Source organism: Humulus lupulus, chromosome X, assembly GCF_963169125.1.
Source record: "Humulus lupulus chromosome X, drHumLupu1.1, whole genome shotgun sequence".
NCBI lineage: Eukaryota > Viridiplantae > Streptophyta > Magnoliopsida > Rosales > Cannabaceae > Humulus > Humulus lupulus.
The window spans coordinates 265,070,127-265,076,827 of NC_084802.1; the positions used below are offsets into that span (position 1 = coordinate 265,070,127).

At 30.3% G+C, this 6,701-nt stretch overlaps 1 long non-coding RNA gene across 1 annotated transcript; it reads left to right on the top strand.

Moving 5' to 3' along the window:
* The first annotated feature begins 4,740 nt into the window (after window positions 1-4,740).
* On the top strand, window positions 4,741-6,156 carry LOC133804604 (uncharacterized). Its single transcript, XR_009878551.1, has 3 exons — window positions 4,741-4,836; window positions 5,616-5,692; window positions 5,999-6,156. It is a non-coding gene; the product is annotated as an uncharacterized LOC133804604 (long non-coding RNA).
* Window positions 6,157-6,701: the final 545 nt, after the last annotated feature.

Consider the following 6,701-nt stretch of genomic DNA (forward strand, 5'->3'; position numbering starts at 1 on the left):
AGTTTTTGTCGTCTAGTCGGCCTAAATTTATAAATTACATGTTGTAAATATTTCTAAACAATTTCTTGGGATCCCAAGTGTCAACTACTCAATGATTTATAGTAAATGGAATTATTTTCAAAGTTTGTTTCGCTGTTTACGATTTAATTACACTTTTGACCTAAAAACCTCGATTAGCGAGTTGAATGCACGTTTAAAACTCACTTAGTAACGACTCTAAGGAAGTAGGGCGTTACAGATGCCTTGTCTTCTGTTTTTATAAGTATTTTTTTTTTGTAACAAAAGTTGTCTTTGAGTTGGTATCAAGTCTCAATTCTATTATTTGTGTGAGTGAACTGGATATCATCATTATTTTTTTTTCTTTTTGACATGGGGAGGGTGGATTTGAACTTGGGACCTCCTCTTGTGAGGACTAATGTATTACCACTAGGCTATTTCTATGGCCACGATATTATCATTCGTAGCAATGTGATTATTGGGCAGCATGCGATTCAGGTGTTAGTTTATTTGTTTCTTATGTATATATGTATTTTTTTGTTTTGAAAAGTGCGACGTATTGTTCAAGATTTAACACAAGGCATGTATATAGCCCATGCAAGCGTACTTTTTTTAAAAAAGAAACTTTGTATTAATATTTAATGAAATACAATGTTTGGGAAATCATATGTGATCTCCCATAAAGTACATTTAAATGAGAGCATATTAGCCCATGCAAGCATGTTTAACTTAGCTCTCGTAATCAGTTCCCTTAAATTTTGACTTCATCTGGTGTCCTCTTTCAACAGATAATTTCTGTCATAATCGAGGCACTTGCTTAGTGTTCTATGTTGTAACCAAAATAGTGTCAAACCATTAATGGAAGAAAACCACTGAAAAATGAAACACAAACTCAGTATCTAATCAAATCCATTTCTCATAAAGTACTATAGTAAGGGATTTGTTTTCTGTTTATCAACTAGCATTTCTTCATTTTGTGTGGTCTGTCTAGTTATAATTTAATTTCAGACCTTTAGAGAAATATGCTCTAGAGGTATTTCTATGTACATGATCCACTATTTTAACTATCAAAATACTCTGTAGTGGACAATTAGAAAGGTGTTATAGAGAGGAAGCTTGGTGACATGGCAGTGGAGTTCTGAAATATGTTATTTTCTCTTTTCTCATCTTTTATTCTTTCAGTTTTTTAACTTTCAATTAATAGATTTTACAAGGCTCCTTTGAGATAAAGTGAAGATGTTTTGAAATGCATAAAAATAATCCAAATAAAGATATTCATCAAATAATCAAACATGGAGATAAAGTGAAGGTGTTTCCCATTTAGGATTGCAATTCTATTTTCTTTCTCATACATGATTAATGTCTATTTCTCCCTAAATCTCTATCCCTATATCTTTCTATTTATCTTTTTTCTGTTGGTCTTTTATTTCTTGAATATGGGACCATTGTATTTAGTTTCACAATCACAAATTTCTCACAGTCGTATATGTTTCTTATACTTCAAATTTTCATCGCATTTTTTTTATTCTAGCACTTAATGTTTATACTTATTTTTGCTTCTATTTTTATGGGTATGTTTTATTTAGGGTTTTAGCTCACATTTCTTGAGGAAAAAAAGGGATAATAGTTTAGTGTTGGTTTGGGTCTTGATTCTTATTTTCTTCTCTGAGATGTTTTTGTGTTTACTATTGGTTCATGAAATATAATGATATGGTGAATATAAAAGTACATATAATTTTGGTTACTTGTACTAATGTTCTCCATTTTTATGCGTTTACATTGTAGGAATTAGGTGAGGCCTACTCTCACTTGAATTCTCAGTAAGCATCCACTGAAAATTATTGGGTATTCTCATTCTATTATAAATGATTGCATATTATAACCATTTTCTCTGTTTGAAGAAACAGAGCACAATATGTCAGTTTTGCAGTAATGTCACATTTGATGTTAGTGTTGCTAGACAACTACTTGTATTGATATGATGTGTTATTCTCTTATGGATTGACAACTTTTTATTGAATATTTTTACAATTTGTGTTTATCTTTAAATTTATAGTTTTAATTTGTTTTCCTTGTTTTATTTCTTTCGATATATGTATAAAGAATGAATCAGAAACTTATTTCTTAATTAACTTGTAGTTATATTAGGAACTTGTGACTTAAGATCCTCTATGTAATTTATGTAATATTTTGTATAAATGTGTCATAGTCATACAATAGTTATCGATAATTTTATTTGTTTTTCATATTACTATTTATCTATTTGAGTTTTATTCTAGTTCATATGTCTAGTGCTTTTGCCATCATTTAAAAGCCACAAACATATATATATATATATATATATATATAAATATGTATAGCATAAGCATTACCTATCTCGTATATAGTTTTTCCACTTGGATTAGTGTAACTAACATATTATTTTTTTCTTCAATAGTCTTAGTCTTTCAGAGCTTACTGTTTATGTGCACCCATTAGCATAAAGCATAAGTGAGCACTCCTTTCTTAAAAATTAATTGATTAAATTCTTGGTAATATTGTTATTATATTATTGACATAGAAATATGTATTTATAGTTAATAGAAGAGTATTTATATATAGTACATAATATTACAGTAAACATTTTGCTTAACTTTATTTAAATTTCCAAGAGAATAGGATTAGTCTAAATACATAGTCATGCTCTTTATTTACTCCCTCAAATTACTTCGGACTAATGATCAATTGGCACAACCATTTAATATCTTATTTATTGTTTCCTTTTTAGTATGCATTATCAAATCCTTTAGGTTTGGTTTGCAGTCATATTTAGATTCTAAGCTATTTTAATCCATGTAAGCATATGTATTCATCTTAATGCTTTTTACCTCATGTTATTATATTTATATTTATATGAACACAATCATATCTTTATGATTATATATAAATATCTTTTAATTTTTTGAATTAAAATGATCACAAGCTTTTATGTGAAACTGATTGTGAAACTGACTGGATACTTTTCTCCAAATGACTGTGAAACTGAGTTTGGAGGAATGTACTGTGTAGTTTTAACTATGAGGTACTACGCCTTTTCTAATATTATATTGGGCAATATGTTATGTTAATGTTCTTTCTTTAATTGGTTATTGATACGAGTATAATACCTTTCTTCTGCAAATGCATCCATCCACACAGGTCTATTGTTGTATCAGCTGGTCTTCTTAGGATATTTGTTGGTGGTGTGGATTCCTCTGCAACTAAGATAAAAGGAACAGTTCTAATTCATAGTGTTGACCAGGTAAAATTCTGAAATGGATATTTTTTGCTTGCTGTTATATGAACATTTCTCTTCTTATTCTGGCTTGCTTATTCCCGAGGTAGCCAATATACTTAGCAGTTTTTTTTTGTTTTATTTTCTTTATTTCTTGCTTTTTATTTGCATGAACTTGCAGTTGCCTGTCTGTCAATGCCTTTATTGTTGTGGCTAATTTTGATCCTCCACGTAACTAATGTATTGTGCAAAATTTTCCTTCATCTCATATTAATGTTTAGTGGCATCAATTTTTCTGGGTTCTTTTGGTTGTTTAGTTCATATTTTCTCCTTAATGAATGATGAATTAAAAAAAGAAAAGCTTTTCTTGCTGGACAGTTTTGGGCTTGCAATTCTATTCTTTCCCATGATATTGGTGGGTATTCCTGACTCAGGAATGCCAAATGACACCATCGTGAGAATACTGTTCTGCTCTATTCTTGCTCCAGTTGATATAAAATTGCTTCTTAATATCTTGGCTTGTTATGTTATCCTTAACATTTTTATGTATTATGTGCCTTTAAGTAGTTCTCATAGTTTTTTTAATATCTTGTAGCTAGAAAATTATGTGAAAACTGAAGAAGCTAAAGTTGAGGAGCTTATAAAGGCAGTTGTTGATTCCGGTGCCAAAGTAATTGTTAGTGGAGCAGGAGTTGGGGAGATGGCACTTCATTTCTGTGAGCGCTACAAGTATATCACCTTCTATTGTGTTTTTTTATTGATTAACATACTAATTTGCTGCACTACTGGTGTTGTTGCTATGGTAAGTCAGCTAGCATTTAATAGTACTCAAATTTTTTGAATTTTTTCCAAAATTCTCTAACAATATTCTTATTTGTGTTACAGTTAAAGCTTAGCAAGCCAAACCCAGATGACCTGGGACATGTTGATTCAGTTTTAGTAGAAGAAATTGGTGGTGCTAGGGTACATAAATATTTTGTTGATCAGGAAACGATAGCAATTGCAATATAAGTATCCGGGTGTTACTCGAACTTCAGACTTTGTGCGAGTAAACCAAAGGCTGTTTGTTTGAGCTACAACTCTTGGGTATTTTGTTCCTGTTGTTTTTATTATTTATTTTTCCTTTTAATCTCATTAACATTTCCCATAATGTAAATATAGGTCACTGTTGTGAAGAATGAAGAAGGTGGGAACTCTGTAACCACTGTTTTATTGTGAGGAACCACAGATAGAATTTTAGATGACATTGAAAGAGCAGTTGATGATGGAGTAAATACTTACAAGGTAATTTGGACTAGATTTTCTTTTTGTATCGATCTTTATTTAGAAGCAACATTAGGTATCTTTAATTGTCTATTACAATCTTCTTAGGATGATATGATCGTATGATCCATACAGAGTAGGTTTTTTGACAGTACTTCTTACATCAGACTTATGAATTGGAAACTTATCTACCTCACTAACCATTCTTACCGGGTACTTTTCCTGTTGGCTATGTGCAGGCATAGCCGAATGGTTCCTGGTGCAGCTGCTACTGAAATTGAATTAGCTAAGAGAGTGAAAGAGTATTCATTTAAAGAAACAGGGTAATTTGTTTGTTTCCACTTTTGTTTTTTTTTTCCCAGATTTTGTTTGTCTTGTTTCCCATAACCTAACTCTAAACACATTTCCCACTTCCAACTTAGAAAGAAAGAGAAACTTTGGGAGAATAAGAGGAATAGCATGGGCTTCATAAAGGACCTCTAACAGCCATATTCACATTCTACTTGTTAATTTGGATGCCATACTTAATGCCTTGTTGGTTACCTATCACAGAGAGAATTTTGCCAAAGCTATTTACACATCAATGCTATGTTTGTATTGAACTTTACATAAAGGAATTAACCTTGCTAGGTCTTTAGAGAAGAAATAAATGGGGATAGAAGTTAGTACAAACTGTATGAATTGTTTCTTCATATTGGTTCTTCTTATGGAATATAGGGTGATAAATTAGTTAGTATGAATTGTCCTTTCCCTTTCTTTTTCTCCTGAGTTGCATAGGTCTGGTTTCCTGGTATTCTTTACTCTCAAATGGGATAAATTTCAATTCTTGTATTTAATGACCTTATTTGTTTTATTTTCCCTCTGAAATTAGTTTCTCTCTATGTTCTTTGTTCTTTTTGTTTTTCTTGATTTATATTATTTCTTTATGGGAGTGATTTTAGTAACAATAAGAAACTAGCTTTTGGTGTTGAAGAGAACGACTTTCTGATCATCCCTTGGTCATTTGTTTCTATGTTTTCTGCTTTTGCAGTAGCAATTGAATCTTGTTGTTCTATGCTTTTTATGTGTTGATAATTGAGTAACGCTTTTATTTTTTGAACAGGTCAGTACGTCAGAGCTGTCTTTCTACATTTATGCTTCGTACTTCCTAGAAATTTCATGATCTTCCTATGCATGCAGGTTCTGAGTTTTTCTTTGTTTGTGGCTTCCTAGGATTGGATATTTAAATTAATGCTCTTTAAATTAATACATGTAGGTTATGAGTTTTTCTCTGTATTTCTTGTTTAATTTTAGAGGGAAGAAGTAATATGTTTCGTTGCTTCAGTCGTTGTTTTGCATGGTAGTACATCTTGCTATACCCTACTGTTTCGTCAAGTTTTGGAGTTATTACAAATTTAATTTTAACTTTATATGCTTATAGGTGCAAACTAGCTTAAGTCTTATGTTCTTAATAATAAAAGGACTTTTTTTTTTTACAATGTGCAGGTATATTGAGAAGATTTCTTTGGAGCAATTCTTGACAACATTTGTAGTTGAGGCCTTTAGAATGGAAGAATGTATTTCACTAATTTTTGTATACATTTCTTGTTTTGTATTTAGTGATAAAGGAATCTAAATTGGGCATAAATTATGCTGTAATATGATTTCTTAAACCTAGACTAGTAGACTAAATATTGTAATTACATTTTGAGTAATTAATAAAAATCTATTTATGTTACCTTATTTGGCTTCAACTTTCATATTTGTTTTCCTAGTTTTGTGTAAGTAAAAAAAGATTATGTTTCTCTAAGCTAAAATAACACATGTGTTATACTAAAGTGTAGTATAACACAAATAATGTGTTATAATAAAGTCTAGTATAACACAAAAAATGTGTTATATTAAAGTGCAGTATAACACAAAAAATGTGTTATACTAAAGTGTAGTATAACACAAAAAGTGTTCTACTAAAGTGTAGTATAACACAAATTTATAAGTATTGAAATGTGTTACATAATCGACTATAAATAACATAATTAAACACTTATCTATTTATTAAAATAACATAGAAATTGTGTTATCATTGATAGTATAATAACACATCTGTAAACAATGATAAAGTGTTATGTAAAGTACCCTGACCTACGATAACATAGTCGGTCTTAACACATCAAAAAATGTTATGGTATGTTTTCAGAACACATTTTTG